Consider the following 19,798-nt stretch of genomic DNA (forward strand, 5'->3'; position numbering starts at 1 on the left):
GGTGCAAGCAAGCTAATAACCAGTGTAGAAAGATATATTTGGGAATCCCAAGTGACTTAGAATGACTGGAGCATGTTCTTCTGTTATTTATTTACTCTCTTTATGTCCCTTCTGATGTATTTGCTTCTATTTCTTCACTTTTTTGTTTCTTCTGTGTGTTTCTTCTGCGTGTGCCCAAGTACACAACCTTCTCAGGTTGTGCAAGTTCCGGTGGATGTGACACCATCATCAGGGAATACAGTGAGTTTGTCATCAGAACTTGGACTCGGATTCGAAAAAAAGGCGAAAAGGAGGAAGGCTTGGAGATGGTCCACCTTTGAAGTCCATGACACAAGGTTTTATATTGCTTTAAATAGCGACAACCTAGCTTAGGAATGCAGTAGAACTCTGTACAGACACCAGGCCACATGATAAAAGTGATGAAATTGACACAATACACAGTGAGACAGATTAGAAAGGTCAGAAATGGGTGAAAAGTCGAAAATAGTGTACTTGAATACTGCATTTTCAGTTCCTTCCTAAATTGAAGAATAAAGAGTAAGGTTACATTCTACAAACCTCAATGTGGGTGGATTTCCTGCTGGCTAGAGGTTAGCTTCGCTTCCAGCAGAGACTGCATACTTTTTGTTTCTAGATACAGAATGTGTGTTTTGTGGTCTGGCAGTATTTGAGAGTACTTGAAATGCGTTCCTCTATTCATTTACAAAGTACTGTATGCATGTGAATAGGGCAGAGCTTGTGTGGGGCTCGGCAGAGGCAGTAGCAGAAAACTGTTTTTGAAATAGATCTCTGCCAGGCCCTGTCTTCATATCCTTAACCGAACAAGATAAAAAACATCGATTTTTCAACAACGGCTGTGAAAACCCTGTAGGCAATCCACCAAAGAAACAGATCTTGTTTACATTCCAAATGTTTTACTTCATTTTGCATTCACTAAGAATAGTTCTTTTTTTCCAGATGTGTTTCTGCATTTTTCTTTTTTGTGCAACATATGATTCTAGAATAGTGCATACTGATTTGGCTCTAGGTGTGTGGGTGAGATTAGGTTGTAAGCAGGCGTGCATGACGTGGCATGATTGACCGCTCTGGAGTTGAGACTGAAGTCAGTGCGAGTTTCTCACAGTGCCAGCGAGTGGGACACAACGTGTCCAGACCACAAGCGCTTCCAAACCATGGTCTTGGCAGAGGACACAGCCGGATGGTCACATGTATGTGAATTGTAACTACCATTCTATGGCAAAGTGCGTGAAGGAGGTTTAGAGGTCGAGGAAGAGAAAGAGGCGGGAGGTGACATGCAGACGGACAGAGTTAAAAGACAGTGATGAAGGAGATGAAGTGTGAGACATGCAGATGGAGGAATTTCGCAACGAAAGATGCAGTGAGAAAAAGAGTGAGACTAAAAGAGAAACTGCAGAGGGAATGGCGTGATGGGGTCAAATTGGAGAGACTGAGACCACTCCAGACCTTTGAAAGATTTAATATACAGTCTCACATTGTCAGACTTGAAACGTTCAATTCTAAATATTCACAGCAATTGGGCTGACATGTTTTAGAGGTAGGTGGTAATTGTTGTGTGATATGTCCCTTTCTAATACCACAAAATTCACAGAAATAAGGATCGGATGTACCACTGCCATGTACAGGAAGTTTGTTCACATGTTCTAGGCTAGACCCTCAATAACATTGTCCACGCCTCTTGAAAGCGTTCCTAGTGATGCCTGTTTGGGCACGCCTCTTTATGAGACCTCCTCGCCCTTTCAATCTTATTTAAATCACTGGAGGAAGGCATTGCTGGGGACAGGGCATGCAACTCTACCAAGGAGCCTCATCAATGCTTCAGGTGCAGCCTTGAGTGTGTAAGAAACCTGTACAGAATCCACATTGTTTCAGTCTTTGCTAAATGACAAGATCATCGGTGCTAACACAATGGCAGTTCTTTTGCCACCGACAACTCTCCACTGGGAAGCCAAGTGAGAACACTAACCCATTTCACAAAAAAACATAAGCTGGGCTCAATACAGTTTTTATTTTTCTTACTTTATTTATACTTTTATGCAAACACTTGTAGCATTACAATATAATCGTACAATTGCAGACATATAATTCATGTTATCAAAGAGCATCAAAGGAAAGATCAATAATTCCAAACATCACAGTCCAATCTAGAGACTTCTATCTGTGTATTATGCAGACAGGTGCCTCTACCGTACACTTAATGTATAGTCTATACTCGGCCTATCCTACAGGATCACCTACCTCTGGTTCCCCCGTTTCTTTGCCAACAAGATATTGCTTATAAATATCCCAGAATTTTGCAGGTCTATCGGTGGGGGGGGGAGCAATTCACTATAATTATCTGTTTGCGTATTACAGTACACCATGTCCCCGTGCCATTCCTCCGCTGTCGGAACTGGTCCGCGGTCCCATCTCATGGCAACTTGTCGTTTGGCCAGCAAAAGCCCAATCGCTATCAATTTCCGAATTGTTACTGCTAGATGCCTGTCCCATCCCAAGAGCGCCATAAGTGGTCCACCATCTATTTGCTCCCCAACTATGGATTCCAATTCGCAAAGCACTGCCCTCCAAAAGCGCTGCATTCCCTCACAGGCCCAAGACATATGCAGGAATCCAGCCTGCTCTCCCCCACATCTGGGGCAATTCCCATTATCTCTTAATTCGTATCTATGGAGCTTAAGGGGGGTGTGGTATATTCTGTTTAGGTATTTAAAATGAAGTAGTCGGTGTTTACCATTCACGGAAATGGAGCACGTCTTCGCACAGCAATAGGGCCACTGTACATCTGAAATCTGCACCCCCAGCTCTCTCTGCCACTCCAGTCGTGCCTGCGATAGCTCATGGACTCGTGCTTTCTGACTGTGTGCATAGAGACAGGAAACCAGACGGTGAGGCTGATCATTTAGCATCAATGCTGAGAGAGCATGGACCTCCGGGGGTTCTCGCATGTCATCCCCTAGGAGCTCTGCCATTGTGTGCCGTACCCTATAATACTGATAACGGTGTAACGAGGTTGGAGCGACAGTATTGCTCTTCAACAAGTCCCAGTGTTTCATTGTGCCTTCCTCGAAAAAGTCCCCCATAGTGCTGATGCCCAGTTCGCCCATGGTGTGTACTAACTGTCGATCCCACCAGAGCGAAAACCATGCACAGCAATTTAACGGCACATGTGGGGAATATAGTAGGACCAATCCCTGTCTATACATGAGCTTGTGCTAAGTTTGTGCTACCGAGTTCAGGGAAGCAAATTCCTTATAACGCCTACTCGGGCATGAAACATCCTACTCTGCAATGGGACAGGCGAGGCCAACTCTCACTCTATCTTGAGGTACGGGACGTCATCAGACCCATGTGCTGCCACGCTATAAGTCTCCAGATCTGGGGCTCCCAGTCCACCCAACTCATACGGCAGGGTCAGGGTGCGCCATTTCACTCGCGGCTGCTTACACGCCCAAGCCAATCTAATAAGTAATGTTCTCATTGTAGTGAAATACATTTTTGGTAACACTATCGGGATGTTCTGAAAGAGGAACAAGAAGCGATGCAATACCACCATTTACTTTAAGGCTATGCGACCGAGTAAAGACAATGGGAGCCTAATCCACCTCTCCACATACCCCGCCAATATCTTTAGCGCTGTGTCATAGTTGTCAGCTAGTCCTTTCTTAGGGTCCGTGTGTATTTTAATCCCTAGATATCTAACTGACTCCGTCTCCCACCCAAACGGGAAACCTACATCTACCTGTGTCGTAACTGGGGTCAGGGGGAACATCATGGACTTCCCCCAGTTAACCTTGAGACCAGACAGTGCACCATATCGATTTATTTCCTGGAGAACTGGGGCAGCATTGCGCTTCGGGTCCTTTATATACAATAAAGTGTCATCCGCATAGGTAGATAACACAAGCGTATAATTTTGAAAACGGAGGCCGCAGTGCCCATGATACTCTCTCAAGGCACATGCCAAAGGTTCCGCTACCAGGGCATATAGTAGGGGGGATAGCGGGCCTCCTTGTCTAGTACCTCTTGTGATAGTAAATGTTTCCGTCACCATGCCATTTATGCGAACCCTGGCCCAAGGTTCCTCATACAGTGTGGAAATCAGGCGTAGAAAAACATCCCCTACTCCAAACCGCTGCAATGCTGCCTTCAGGAAACTCCACTCCACCGAGTCAAACACCTTTTCGACATCTAAAAAACCCACCACCGCCTGTATGTCTGGGTTAATGTTTTGTATCGTGCCGAACATTGTGCGGAGATTCATAGTCAAATTACGGCCAGGGACAAACCCCGCCTGTTCCGGCTTGATCAAGTGTGGTAACACTCTGGCCAGGCGATCCGCAAAAATTCTAGCATATATTTTAACGTCTACATTTAATAGTGATAGTGGTCGATAGGATGAGCATTACTCAGGGGGTTTCCCTGGTTTAAGAAAGGTAAATATCATTGCTTCCCTCATTGACGGGGCACACGCCCCTCCACCACCATTTCCTCGAAAACCTCTTTCAGCTGCAGGAGTAACAAGTGTTGATATGCTTTATAAAAGTATACTGTCAGTCTGTCAGGACCTGGAGATTTACCTTCTGCAATTCCCCTCAACGCTTTCGTTATCTCACCCATAGTTAGTGGCGCCCTGAGGGCCTCTCTATCTGCATCTGTCAGCCGCGGCATCGTGATGTGGGTGAGATAGTCCAACAAAACCTCCGGATATGGGTCTACCCTGGAAGTGTATAAGGATTGATAGTATTCACGAAATCTGGCAGCTATAGGTTCGGATTCCATAATCACTCCCCAACCTTCAGCTTCTATCGTTTTAATTGCGTTTTTATCACGATGGGGACGGATCGGGTTTGCCAGGACCCTGCCAGGTCGGTCACCCTCTCCGTATACTCGGGCTGTCGCATATTTCCCTAAATGTTGGATCTCTGGGAGGGCTGCCTCCTGAAACTCCTGCAACTTAGTGTGGAGACGTCCTAATATGTGTGTGTATGCAGTGTCTCAGTGGTCCTGTTCTAGTTTTGATAACTCACTTTCCAATAGTTGCAGCCGCCTCCTGATCGATCTAAGAACCCCGGCATGCTTAGCTATAGTTACCCCCCTGATGTATACCTTAAACGTCTCCCATACTGTGCCCATTTCAGCCACTGAACCTTTATTAATCTGGAAGAATTCGCTAATCGCTGTGGCCAGTTCATCTCTGAAGACGGAGTCTAAAAGCGAGAACAGGGGAAACCTCCACGAAAATGGTGGAGCCGGTATTGCGCCTATTGTCAAGAGTATCGGGACTGGAGAGTGGTCCGAGTAAGTTCTAGGCCAAGGGGTTTCAGTTGTCAATCTGTTAAGCAATCCATGGGAGACCAGCAATTCATCACCTACCGCCCCAGTCAGGCATTCAATATCTTGTTGCGCCCAAGAGACCTGCCACGTCCGTTTTGACGGGGCTCCTCTGCTGGCACTGGTCTGTCTCCTCTTTGTATTCTAAGTTGGTAAAAGTCTGAGGGCCCAGGGTTTCGCAATCGTAGGGGCTTGCGTGCCCCAAGGGTAAGCACACCCACCAGGGCTCGTCGGGCACCGCTCCCAGGCCCCCAGCACTGATATGCAGCTGCCAGCCACTCGCCCGCTAATCCACTTCACCGTTCCCTGCTGGGCCGCTCCATCTACCTCTCTCCAGCCTGGGGGAGCTTGTGCGCTGGTCCCGATCCGCCCGGCACCGGACCTCAGAGCCCTACGCGTGGTCGTCAAGTCACATCCAGCACTCGAGGCCGCTCCGCAGCACCCTTCCACACAGGAAGAGCAGACCTCCAGCCCCAGCAACCAGCACGCCCCTTCCTCTAGGCCTCACCGGCTTCGTTGCTCCATTCGACCACGATCTGCTGCAGCGCCTCGCCCAGCACTCAACGCGGACTTCGTGCAGTCCACTGAGCGGCTGCTTCACATCACTGCGTTACTCCGCCCAGGCCGATTCCACACCGACCGGAGTTCCACGCGCCCCCAGTCCCTGCCGGGCCATGCTGCTCCACTCGGGTTGCTGTCTAGTGCGTCTTTCAGCCAAACGTGGCTCGTTGCGCACCTCCCTTATCTTCCGGCCATCAGGTGCTCCAAAATATTCAGTCAGTACCGGCTTTGGTTTGCAGGATTATTATCGGATTGTAAGGCGGCAGGCGGAGCTTTGTTATGGCGCAGCCATCTTGCGGCCGGGAAGCTCCGCCCCCCTGGGCTCAATACAGTTAACGTATTTGATCACCACTTGCATTATGTGGAGCTGAACAGGGGAGCTATTTGTTTATTTATTTATTTATTAATTCAGGATTTTTGTAAAGCGCTACCTGACTCCTTTGCTTCAGAGTACTAAAGTGATGACAGAAATACAGACTTATGAAAGAAAGAGATTTTAGCATCCAGTAAGGTGGCTTCAATATTCTTCAACTACAAGCCCCGTTTTGTAAACATTAGTTTGAAAGCAAGTCTGAAGAGGTTTCCTGAATCGTTTATAATCGGGCATTTCAAATTCTGTAGCCTTGTATGCTGTATTCTAGCCTCTTCATGGCTCATTGCTGTCACCTGATCCGACATTGAATAGGGGTTTCTGGTTAGAGCACAGTGAGGAGTTAGCCTCTGCACGTATTTTAGGCCTTTCATGAAAGGTCTAGCAAACCTTGTATTTGATCCATCAGTGAATTGGAAGCCAGTGAGTGCTTTATGATGGAATTGGAGTAGTCACACTTGGGGAGATAATAAGAATTAAATTTACTCCAGCTGTCTGGTCCTGCCATCTTTGGTTCATGTCTATATGTACTGTGGTTAGGCAAGTGTATGTAGCCAAGGTATGATGTAACAAGGACTTAGCTCTGGCCAAATGGTTGGTTCAGGAAAATGTTTTTTTCCTATTGGAGTGAGCTACTGGTTGGCACTCTTTTCCACAGTTTTGATTTAAGGAGTGAATGCAAGTTCAGAGTCAAAAGTATCACTCGATTCCTTACTTTCAAGGAGGTGGTGGGATGCCAGTGGCCAATTCTATAAACTGGTGCAAATCATTTAGCCAGTGTATGGTACTGAGGTGATGACCACGCAACAGCATGGAGGATGGAAGCAGCTAGAGACACTCCAATTATTGAGCTTTGGGGTATTGGAGGCCATAAATGTCTATTATCCCTATTTCGATAATGCCCTCTTCAGGGTAGTGCAGTGTTTAGGATTCTGTAGTTTCATCTGAGCCGTTCAATAAATTACTTTAAAAACGAAAACAATTCTGTGATTTGTAAAAATAAGATCTGTGTTTTACTCCATTTCACTTCCTCTCAGTAATCTGCCTAAACCCTCCCTTTTGAGGTCAAGCTTTCGAGACCTGTTGTATATACCTTGTGGGATTACAGCTCACACTCTGCTTTTTATTTGTTTGTTTCAGTGTCCTTTAAAAGTCCTTGCTTGCTAATGGTAAATCCTTCCTCTTTGTCCTTCCTTTTTGTCTTTTGTTTCCTCCCACAGAACCCCAGCTAAGTACTGTATCATTACGCTTTCTAAGTTTATCTGTTGTTTTGTGGGACTACTGTTTTCTTTGATTCCTGCTCCTGTTACTGTTTGCCTGTGTTCAGCTTTGGCTCCTGTAGCTGCTTGCACTTTACTGCATCATTCGTCCTAACCACTTCCTCCTATGTCACTGCATGCGTACCCCACTTACCACCACGTCGCTGTTTGTTTATTTTTAATTTACTTTGTAATGCTGTTCTGCTACGTTTCCGTCAAGCGTATGAGACATTGCAGTCCCTCCCACTCCCCTTATGCCTAATACAGCAATTTATTTTGGTGATGAAGTTTGAAACGAACAAGCTTGAAATGAACATACATAAGAAAGAAATTGAAGCGCAGTCCTGATGCTCCCAGCCTGTATCATGACTGGCCAGAGCGCTTTTGAAACACACCTTGAGCAGTGCCGGCATATCCCCATTTGCTTGCAGTGTAGAAAGGAGTGATCGAGGGTTGCTGCCACATGCTTGAGACAAATAAAAAACAGAAAGAAATGTAACCATGGACATCGGGCACCAAGCCTGCATCACGGCTGGCAAGAGCACTTTTTAAACAAGTCTCGAGCTGTACCTGCGTGTTGCCATGTGCTTGCGGTGTAGAAAGAAGCGAGCGAGGGGGTGCTGGGGTAGCACTATTTTGTCACAGTTTACGTTGGGGAGGTCTGAGGCGGCTGCAAGCAGTGAGTAAGGGACCATGTTGAGTGGGTAAAATAGTTTATTGAGGGGTGGATTGTCTATGGGAAATGTTTTATTGTGTGTCTGTGTAGTGAAGAAAAAGAAGGCCTTAGCCATGAATAGGCCGCAGGAGGGATCCCCATTCTGTGACATCATGGGCTAGAGAGGGGCGGGTGTGTTAGTCATCCCGACTCCACTTTGTGTATCTGGCTGTAGCTGGCTGTGCCCGCCTGCATTACACTATGTGGGTCTATTATTACTAGCCCCTCTCCCTCCTCCCTTGCTCTCCCCGTGTATTATTTGCCTTCGTTTGGCTCTCTGTCACTGCTAAACATCAATCCCTAAAACATCCTCTCTGTCTACTCTCTTTGCCCATGTACCTGCCTGCATTTCCCTCTCTCCGTATATTGAACCTTCCTCACTCTCACAAACCTTTCTTGCTTCTTTTCTCATTCTTGTTTCTCCAGTATACCTCCTCTCCCACATCTACCGTGCTCCCTCACTTGTTCACCCCCTGTCAGTCGTTTAAAGCCATGCTCCAGGGATGTACTCAAGCAGAACATAATCAGGGAAATCACGTGTGAATGAGTTCCATCAATAATTGTTAGGCAGTAGCATTAACATTAAAGGGTGTCCACGAAAGCCCCTAACTCTCACCTTGTCCATGACTTAGTTTTCACTCTGAGGCGGATGAAAAGAAATCATGCCAGTAGGAGTGCACCAGGAGGTTTTACTCTGTGTTCTTGGGTAATTGTTGCTTCCTCATGGTGTTTGTCTATGTGGATGAGTTAAGTAGAGGTTGCAGAGTAGCTGGCTACTTGCCTGTGTGCTCGTGGGCAGGCTAAGGGCCTAGCTATGGAAACCAGAGCAGTAACATGCCTAACTCCTAGATCAGCCCTGCTGCTCGCTGTGTTCACTTCTGACCATTTGGAAAACCCACCACAATTTATTCATGTTTTGAAGTCTTTTATTGACCTCTTCACTTATTTTCTATAGTGCAGTGTAATGTAGCTTGTAACAGGTTCAGTAATTTGTCTGGTTGTCAAAGACGTAGAGCCTCATTATGAGTTTGGCGGTCTCAGGACTGCCATGCTGGCAGTGGCGGTCATACTGTCAACAGGCTGGCGGAGAAGACCGCCAAATTAAGACCATGGCGGTATTCAGAACAGAATACAGCCAAAGCACCGCCACAGGGGTCTGGGCGCCACAGACGCTAGCCACCTGCAGGCTGGCAGAGACCGTGTTTCTGCCAGACAGATTACGAGGTTGCATACTGCCAAGGTTTCCTCCGGGGTCGCACCACCACGGAAACCCAGATGGAAACAAACTGCATAAAAGGAGTCATTTACCGTCAGAAAGCCACACTCGTCCAAAGCTGCCATGGAACCAGAACTACACATCATACCACTGCTCCTACTCCCCCAGAGACTCCGGAATCAACGCCGAAGATGACAACAGCAACCATAAATACAACACTTACCTGTATTGCCAAAGTCTGTAGCCTCATACAACATACCATCAGGAACGGGGGCCAAGGGCGACACACACACGAAACCTGACACTGACACGCACACTCACAGACAGCCAAATACACACCTGCACATACGCAGTACACACACCATGGCCATCACACATGTCAAAAACACACACTAACTGTAAGGAAATGCCTCCTTGGCATGGTTACCCCCTGACTTTTTGTCTTTGCTGATGCTATGTTTTGATTTGAAAGTGTGCTGAGGTCTGCTAACCAGGCCCCAGCACCAGTGTTCTTTCCCTAACCTGTACTTTTGTTTACACAATTGGCACACCCTGGCATCCAGGTAAGTCCCTTGTAACTGGTACCCCTGGTACCAAGGGCCCTGTTGCCAGGGAAGGTCTCTAAGGGCTGCAGCATATCTTATGCCACCCTGGGGACCCCTCACTCAGCACAGACACACTGCTTGCCAGCTTGTGTGTGCTGGTGAGGACAAAACGAGTAAGTCGACATGGCACTCCCCTCAGGGTGCCATGCCAACCTCACACTGCCTATTCAGTATAGATAAGTCACCCCTCTAGCAGGCCTTACAGCCCTAAGGCAGGGTGCACTATACCATAGGTGAGGGCACCAGTGCATGAGCACTGTGCCCCTACAGTGTCTAAGCCAAACCTTAGACATTGTAAGTGCAGGGTAGCCATAAGAGTATATGGTCTGGGAGTCTGTCAAACACGAACTCCACAGCACCATAATGGCTACACTGAAAACTGGGAAGTTTGGTATCAAACTTCTCAGCACAATAAATGCACACTGATGCCAGTGTACATTTTATTGTAAAATACACCCCAGAGGGCACCTTAGAGGTGCTCCCTGAAACCTTAACCAACTACCCGTGTAGGCTGACTGGTTTTAGCAGCCTGCCACACTCGAGACATGTTGCTGGCCACATGGGGAGAGTGCCTTTGTCACTCTGTGGCTAGTAACAAAGCCTGCACTGGGTGGAGATGCTTATCACCTCCCCCTTGCAGGAGCTGTAACACCTGGCGGTGAGCCTCAAAGGCTCACCCCCTTTGTTACAGCACCACAGGGCATTCCAGCTAGTGGAGTTGCCCGCCCCCCCCGGCCACAGCCCCACTTTTGGCGGCAAGGCCGGAGGAGATAATGAGAAAAACAAGGAGGAGTCACTGGCCAGTCAGGACAGCCCCTAAGGCAACCTGAGCTGAAGTGACTCTGACTTTTAGGAATCCTCCATCTTGCAGATGGAGGATCCCCCCAATAGGGATAGGAATGTAACCCCCTCCCCTTGGGAGGAGGCACAAAGAGGGTGTAGTCACCCTCAGGGCTAGTAGCCATTGGCTACTGCCCTCCCTGACCTAAACACACCCCTAAATTCTGTATTTAGGGGCGCACCTGAACCTAGGTACTCAGATTCCTGCAACCTAAGAAGAAGAGGACTGCTGAGCTGAAAAACCCTGCAGAGAAGACGGAGACACCAACTGCTTTGGCCCCAGCTCTACCGGCCTGTCTCCCCCCTTCGGAAGAAAACTGCTCCAGCGATGCTTTCCCCAGGACCAGCGACCTCTGAATCCTCAGAGGACTGCCCTGCTCTAAAAGGACCAAGAAATTCCCGAGAACAGCGGCCCTGTTCACCCAAGACTGCAACTTTGTTTCCAAATAACAACTTAAAGAGATCTGCATTTCCCTCCAGAAGCGTGAGACTTGCAACTCTGCACCCGACGCCCCCAGCTCGACTTGTGGAGAAACAACACTTCAGGGAGGACTCCCAGGCGACTCCGAGACTGTGAGTAACCAAAGTTGTCCCCCCTGAGCCCCCACAGCGACGCCTGCAGAGGGAATCCCGAGGCTCCCCCTGACCACGACTGCCTGACCCTCAGATCCCGACGCCTGGAAAAGACCCTGCACCCGCAGCCCCCAGGACCTGAAGGATCGGAACTCCAGTGCAGGAGTGACCCCCAAGAGGCCCTCTTCCTTGCCCAGGTGGTGGCTACCCCGAGGAGCCCCCCCCTTGCCTGCCTGCATCGCTGAAGAGACCCCTTGGTCTCCCATTGATTCCAATTGAAAACCCGACGTGCGTTTGCACACTGCACCCGGCCGCCCCCGTGCTGCTGAGGGTGTACTTTCTGTGCTAACTTGTGTCCCCCCCGGTGCCCTACAAAACCCCCCTGGTCTGCCCTCCGAAGACGCGGGTACTTACCTGCTGGCAGACTGGAACCGGGGCACCCCCTTCTCCATTGAAGCCTATGGGTTTTGGGCACCACTTTGAACTCTGCACCTGACCGGCCCTGAGCTGCTGGTGTGGTAACTTTGGGGTTGCTCTGAACCCCCAACGGTGGGCTACCTTGGCCCCAAACTTGAACCCTGTAGGTGGTTTACTTACCTGCAAGAACTAACAAATACTTACCTCCCCCAGGAACTGTTGAAAATTGCAGTGTCTAGTTTTAAAATAGCTATATGTGTTTTATTTGAAAAGTATATATGCTATTGTGATTATTCAAAGTTCCTAAAGTACTTACCTGCAATACCTTTCATGCAAAGTATTACATGTAAAATTTGAACCTGTGGTTCTTAAAATAAACTAAGAAATGATATTTTTCTATACAAAAAACTATTGGCCTGGAATTGTTTCTGAGTGTGTGTTCCTCATTTATTGCCTGTGTGTGTACAACAAATGCTTAACACTACTCCTTTGATAAGCCTACTGCTCGACCACACTACCACAAAATAGAGCATTAGTATTATCTCTTTTTGCCACTATCTTACCTCTCAGGGGAACCCTTGGACTCTGTGCATGCTATTCCTTACTTTGAAATAGTGCATACAGAGCCAACTTCCTACATTGGTGGATCAGCGGTGGGGTACAAGACTTTGCATTTGCTGGACTACTCAGCCAATACCTGATCACACAACAAATTCCAAATATTGTCATTAGAAATTGATTTTTTGCAATTTGAACTATTTTTCTAAATTCTTAAAAGTCCTGCTAGGGCCTTGTGTTAGTCCCTGTTTAGCATTTCTTTTAGAGTTTAAAAGTTTTGTGAAAGTTTGAATTAGATTCTAGAACTAGTTTTAGATTCTTAAAAGGTATTCCAACTTTTAGAAACATAGGTGGTCATTACAACCCTGGCGGACGGTGTTAAAGCTGCGGTAATACCGCAAACAGGCCGGCAGACAAAAAAAGGGAATCACGACCCTGGCGGAAACCGCCAACTAAGACAGCCACTTTAACACATCGCCCGCCACGGCGGTACAGACAAACAGCGCGGCGGTCACCGCCAACAGACAGGCGGAAGGCAATGTACCGCCCACACCATCACAACACACCAATCCGCCACCTTTTCCGAGGCGGATTCACCGTGGCTAAAAACACGGCGGAAACAGCTTTTGCTATGGGAAAACGCTCACCTCAACACATCCCACGAGGAACGAGGACACCATGGAGCCGGAACTACAAATCTTACCTGCCCTTGCATTCCTGCTCATCTACGACCAACAGCGACGTAGGCGCAGAACATACCGGTGAGTACAGCACCTACGACACGGGGGAGGGGAGAGGCAAAAGTTACGGGGACACCCACCAAACACCCCCACCCCCACCCTCGCATATTACAACATACACAACAATGCATTCACAAAAATCACAGTAACAACCCACAATCCCCCCGGAAGAATGCAAAGACAAAGCGAATAGCGGTCAAACTTTGTATTGTGCCAATATACTACTCATCCAAAAATATACAGATATATATATCACGAAATCTGTCAAAAATAAATGTACAATACAAGAAGTAGTGCAGAGATGTACACAACAATGTCCGTGCACCAACAGTCCAAAAATGCATGGGCGACGCCCACAATAGGCACCTGACCAAAATCCGAGAGAACACTGTCGGGGCATCAGATAGAAACAATACAGGCACCTCAGGGGGAAGGGAAGGGGGGGCACCTCAGCCAGATGAATGCGAAGCCAGATCCACGACGGGGCTCCATGTCCATTGATGTATCCTGGGGAGTGCAAAGCCACAGTCTCTCAAGTCTCTACAGTGGGTGGTTTGCCCACTGTGCAATCCTGGGGAGTGCAAAGCCACAGTCTCTCAAGTCTCTACAGTGGGTGGCTTGCCCACTGTTACATCCTGGGGAGTGCAAAGACACATCTTCGTAAGTAGATGCAGTTCTCTACTGGTACTGGGTGGGACTGGTGCCCAGGCTGGATGAGTCTCCCCGTGAAAGTACATGTCCGGTCACAGTCCCAGCTGCACATGGGAGAACGATGCCTGATGTGCCGGACTATTCATACCCACACGGTCTTTGCCCTGTTCAGCGGTCTTCACCATGGCGGTCTTTGCCCTGTTCAGCGGTCTTCACCATGGCAGTCTTGGCCTTGTTCAGCGGTGCTTAGCCATGGCGGTCTTTGCCCTGTTCAGCGGTCTTCACCATGGCGGTTTTTGCCCTGTTCAGCGGTCTTCACCATGGCGGTCTGTGCCCTGTTCAGCAGTGCTTTGCCATGGCGGTTCTGGGACGGATATTGGTGTGTGGCATTACGATCTCCACACTGGACATTGGTGTGTGGCATGACGATCTCCACACTGGACATTGGTGTGTGGCATGACGAACTCCACACTGGACATTGGTGTGTGGCATGACGAACTCCACACTGGACGTTGGTGTGTGGCTTGACGTTCCATCATTGCCCAGCGGGGCTGTGGGATTCTGGACCCTCATGGGCTGTGACTCCGGCGGTGGCGGTGGTCTCCTGACCAGTTACGATACTTGAGCCCTCCTGGGCTGTGACTCCGGCGGTGGTCTCCTGACCAGTGACGATACTTGAGCCCTCCTGGGCTGTGACTCCGGCGGTGGTCTCCTGACCAGTGACGATACTTGAGCCCTCCTGGGCTGTGACTCCGGCGGTGGCGGTGGTCTCCTGACCAGTAACGATACTTGAGCCCTCCTGGGCTGTGACTCCGGCGGTGGTCTCCTGACCAGTAACGATACTTGGGCCCTCCTGGGCTATGACTCTGGCGGTGGTCTCCTGACCAGTAACAACGGTGCTGGCGGTTGTGTCTGGCCCGCCGGAAATGATGGCGCACTTCCCCGCCGTGACACTCACAACAGGTTGGGGAGACTTCCTCGGGACCTTCCCCACCTTCTTTTGAGTTACAGATGACTCACCAATCGCCTTGGATCCCATTTCACTGTTTGTCCCACCAGGAGTCTTGACACGGTCCCGTCGTCCACTCTCCAATTTCGGAGCCTTTACAGGGGGTGGGCTGACAGTGCCTTGGCTCCGGGTCCTACTGCCTGCCCTGGTGGACGGGGCACTCCAAAAACCTGGTACACGCACCACTGGTACTGGAGGCTTTTTGGCTGAGGCGCTACGACGGGACTGATGAATTGGAGGGGGGAGTGGGGGCAAAAAGGTCAATTTGACATAGGGACAGTTTCTGACGTACACTGGGATGGGTAGCTGGAGGGGCTCTGGGAGTGGAGGAAGAGGAGGTGGTTGTAGGAGGTGTCACTTTAGCTGTTTTGGGTGCAGGTGCAGGTACTGGAGGCTGTCGTGAGGTGGATGGATGTTGAGTGAGTGATTGCCGGCGTTTGTGTACTTTGGGAGGGGGCGTCACAGACACACTGGGAGAGGACACAGGGGACGTGTAAATGGCAGTGGAGGTGGTGAGTGCAGGTGAGCGGCTTGTGGTGCTGGGTGTCCTGGTGCGAGTCCTAGTGCCTGTAGATGTGGTGCATGCAGGTGTGTGTGTAGACGACACTGGGAGGGAGGAGGGAGAAGAGGAGGAGGGGGACACAGTGGAGACAGTGGATGTTGCTGTGTCTGTATGGGTCTGATGCTTGTGTGAGTGCCTGTGGTGTGTGTGGTGCCTATGTTTGCTTGAGCTACTTGTGTGTGTTGACTTGTGTGCATGCTGGTCTGTAGGTGTGCTTGGGATGGGCTGGGGTACAGGGGATTGGGTCTGGGTGGAGGAAGTTGGAGGGGGGAGGCTGGACACAGGGACAATGGCTGCCATCAGTGCTGAGGCCAGAGATTGCAGGGTTCGCTGAAGGACAGCCTGACCAGAATGAATGCCTTCCAGGAATGCATTACCGTGTTTCAACTCTCGTTCTACACCCTGGATGGCATTCACAATGCTAGACTGCCCAACAGTGAGTGACCTGAGGAGGTCAATGGCCTCCTCACTGAGGGCAGCTGGGGTGACTGGGGCAGGGCCTGAGGTGCCTGGGGCGAAGGTGATGCCCACCCTCCTGGGTGAGCGGGCACGGGGCGAACGCGGAGGGGCTGCTAGGAGGGCGGTGCTGGTAGAGGAGGTGGCGGCTGTACCTGTAGAAGTGGGGCGCACAGATGGTGCCGCCACCACAGGGGAGCTCCCATCGGCGGACGAGTCCGTGTCGCTGTTTGGTGATCCTGTGGCCGACGTGAAGCTCCCCTCGCCCTCCGTCCCACTGGTGAATTCAGAGTCTGTGGTGTGGCCCTCCATGGCCATGTGGGATGCAGCTCCCTCATGCTCCGGTGCCACTGTACCTCCGCCTGTTGATGCTGATGTACAGAAGGACAGGGAGAGCAGAAAAAGGGTGGAGACAGAAGAAAGAGAGTTTTAGTGCATGGCATACCGCTACCGTTGGCGGACAAGACAAACGCAGCAGCCCCCTGCATTACGCCGTGCTCCTGCCCTCTGCACATGCAATTTCTGGGATGTGGCCTACATGACAATGGTAGAAATCTGCCCACATGGATGGCAAAGGGGCAACTATACATCAATTTGCCATTTTTGTGAGCTGGGGTAGAGTGCCACATGGCCTACATAACGGAGGGGCCTTGCCTACCTAACTCGCCCTGGCCTAGGGACACCCACAGCCCACCACCCCCACCCAGACAGCTCCACTGAACGCAAAGTCCACAGGATGAGGTTGTACTCACCCCCTTGTGTCTGCTGTGATGTCCATAAGCGCCCATTCAACTCCGGGTAGGCCACCGCCAGGATCCGGAACATCAGGGGGGTCATGGTGCGACGGGCACCCCTCCCACGTTGAGAGGCCATCCCCAGCTGAGCCTCCGCCGTCTTCTTGCTGCAGCGGTGAATGTCCTCCCATCTCTTCCGGCAGTGGGTGCCCCGTCTCTGGTGGGCCCCCAGGGTCCGGACTTCCTTGGCGATGGCACACCAAATGTCCCTCTTCTGGTGGGCGCTGACCTACATGACATGCACAAGGAAAGAGGAACAGTCATTACCTACAGCACCGTCGTTGTAATTGGCCCCCTCCCAACTCTATCCCTGTGGCCCTTTCATCCCCATGCATGACTGTTCTATGTACTCTGCCCCCTTCTCTCATCGACCCAGCCCTCTCCACCCAGGCCTAGCCCATACAACGTGCTCCCTGTGTACTAACCTGTTTGTCTGGAGGACCGTAGAGTCGCGTATACTGGGGGAGGATCCCACCCACAAGTTTCTCCAACTCCTGTGCAGTGAAGGCAGGGGCCCTTTCCCCAGACGCAGCAGCCATCGTCGCTTCCAGACCGAGGTCACAGCAGCACTAGCAGTGTAGGTCCTCTCCTGTCGAAGGTCAGGTATCTAGTGATTGAAGAGATAGAAAATGGTGGTGACGTCCGCGGCGGTGCGCATCATCACCGCCAGCGCACCTGTTCATTGGCTCCTGGGACCCATAGGGTCCAATGTTAACCAATGCAGCATTGCGCCGTGCTCTACAGCCGCCTACCGCGATGGTGTCCAACGCCAGCGCAGTTACCCCACAATTCCAATGTCCCAGTTTAGAGGTCAGGCAGCCGCCATTTCAGGGGCCCACATGGCTTCAATTACTACTGCGTCACACATACCGAGGCCTACACTCAAAACCTTTCCCGGATGGGTTAATTGTGTGGTGTAGTCTTGTGTGTGACTATGGGTACATACCTGGAGGAATGCTGACAGTTTCTTCGCTGTTGTCCGTCTTAGGCACCGTCATTTGGGACATATTGAAAGATGGCGGAATCCGCCGGTGTAACGACCGCTGGTGGACCTGTTGACAATGGAAGAGCGACATGTCATCGTGACCTACCGGTTTGACCGTGCCACAATCCAGGAACTATGTACCCAGTTGGAGCCAGACCTGATGTCACCAATCCGCCATCCGACTGGAATCCCCCCTGACGTGCAGGTGCTGTCAGTGCTCCATTTCCTTGCAAGTGGGTCTTTTCAGACAACAGTGGCCATGGCATCAGAGATGTCCCAGCCTATGTTTTCCAACGTGTTGTCCAGAGTGTTGTCTGCCCTGCTGAAACACGTAAGGAGATACATCATTTTCCCTGAGGTGGCAGATTTGCCTACAGTGAAAGGTGACTTCTATACCCTTGGACATATCCCCAACGTCATAGGTGCCATTGATGGGACCCATGTAGCTCTGGTCCCCCCCGCAGGAATGAACAGGTGTACAGGAACAGGAAGAGTTATCATTCCATGAATGTCCAGATGGTCTGTTTGGCAGACCAGTACATCTCGCAGGTAAATGCAATGTTCCCTGGCTCAGTGCATGACGCCTACATCCTGCGGAATAGCAGCATCCCTGATATGATGGGTGAACTCCAGAGGCACCGTGTATGGCTATTGGGGGACTCTGGTTACCCCAACCTGTCCTGGCTACTGACCCCAGTGAGGAATCCCAGGACCAGGGCAGAGGAACGGTACAATGAGGCCCATGGGTGGACTAGGAGGGTGATCGAGCGGCCGTTCGGCCTCCTGAAGGCCAGGTTCAGGTGCCTCCATATGACAGGTGGGTCCCTATTCTACTCACCGAAGAAGGTGTGCGACATCATCATCGCCTGCTCCATGCTCCATAACTTGGCATTGCGACGACAGGTGCCTTTTCTGCAGGAGGATGATCCAGATGACGGTGTTGTTGCAGCGGTTGAGCCTGTGGAGCCTGTGGAAAGTGATGAGGATGAAGCTGAAGAAGATGAAAACGACAACAGGGAGTCAGTCATACAGCAATATTTTCAATGAGACACAGGTGAGTACAATTTCATGTTTCACATTATATTACATTTCACACGTCTACCTCTTTCCTGTACCTACATTTCACTCCCTATTTGGTAACTGAGTTGTCCCCTTCCATTTCAGTTTCAGTAATGTGGTAACCTACGTGTCAACAGCTTGCACCCTTGAAAGGCTTGTGATGTGTGACATTGGTATGTTGACCTTCCAATGGGTAACCTTTTTTAACACTGTAATTGACAATACAAAGTTCACAATCATTGAATGACTCCAATATTATTGAGGTTTCGAGGGTGTTTATTGAAGTGCATGAAAAAGTAGGGGGTTTCTGAAATGGGGAGAGGTCATGGTGAAAGAAAGTCCATGGCAGAGTCCAGTCTATTAGTCTCACAGGTACATTGCACATCTAGCCATTGGAAATGGAGCTGGGGCAGTTCCAAGCTGGACAGGGTAACAAAGTGGGACAGTGGGGGGACAATCAGGGTGGTCTTATTTCCTGGCGGGGGTCTTGCCATCTTGCTCTGTCCTGTTCCTGGATCTCAGGGCCTGCTTTCGTGGTGGTTGTCCGTCTGCAGGGGGTGGGGTGCTGGTGTGGTGGTCCTGTGGCGGGGCGTCCTGTCCACTAGCGCCGGCGGAGGTGGTGGGCATTTCATCGTCGTGGCTAGTGTCAGGGGCCCCTTGGAGTGCCACGGTGTCCCTCAAGGTCTTTTGAATGTCCGTCAGCACCCCTACAATGGTGCCCAGGGCAGAGCCGATGGTCCTGAGCTCCTCCCTGAACCCCAAATACTGCTCCTCCTGCAGACGCAGGGTCTCCTGCAACTTGTCCAGTACCGTTGCCATTGTCTCCTGGGAGTGGTGGTATGCTCCCATGATGGAGGATAGGGCCTCGTTGAGAGTAGGTTCCCTTGGCCTGTCCTCCCTCTGTCGCACAGCAGCCCTCCCAGTTCCCCGGTGTTCCTGTACCTCCGTCCCCTGGACTGTGCGCCCATTACCACTGCCCCCAGGTCGCTGTTGTTGTTGGGGTGGTGGGTTATCCTGGGTGCCCTGTAGTGGTGGACACACCGCTGATTGACCTGTCCTGGGTAGGGAGGTATGGGCCC

Source organism: Pleurodeles waltl, chromosome 6 (genome assembly GCF_031143425.1).
Source record: "Pleurodeles waltl isolate 20211129_DDA chromosome 6, aPleWal1.hap1.20221129, whole genome shotgun sequence".
Classification (NCBI taxonomy): Eukaryota; Metazoa; Chordata; class Amphibia; order Caudata; family Salamandridae; genus Pleurodeles; species Pleurodeles waltl.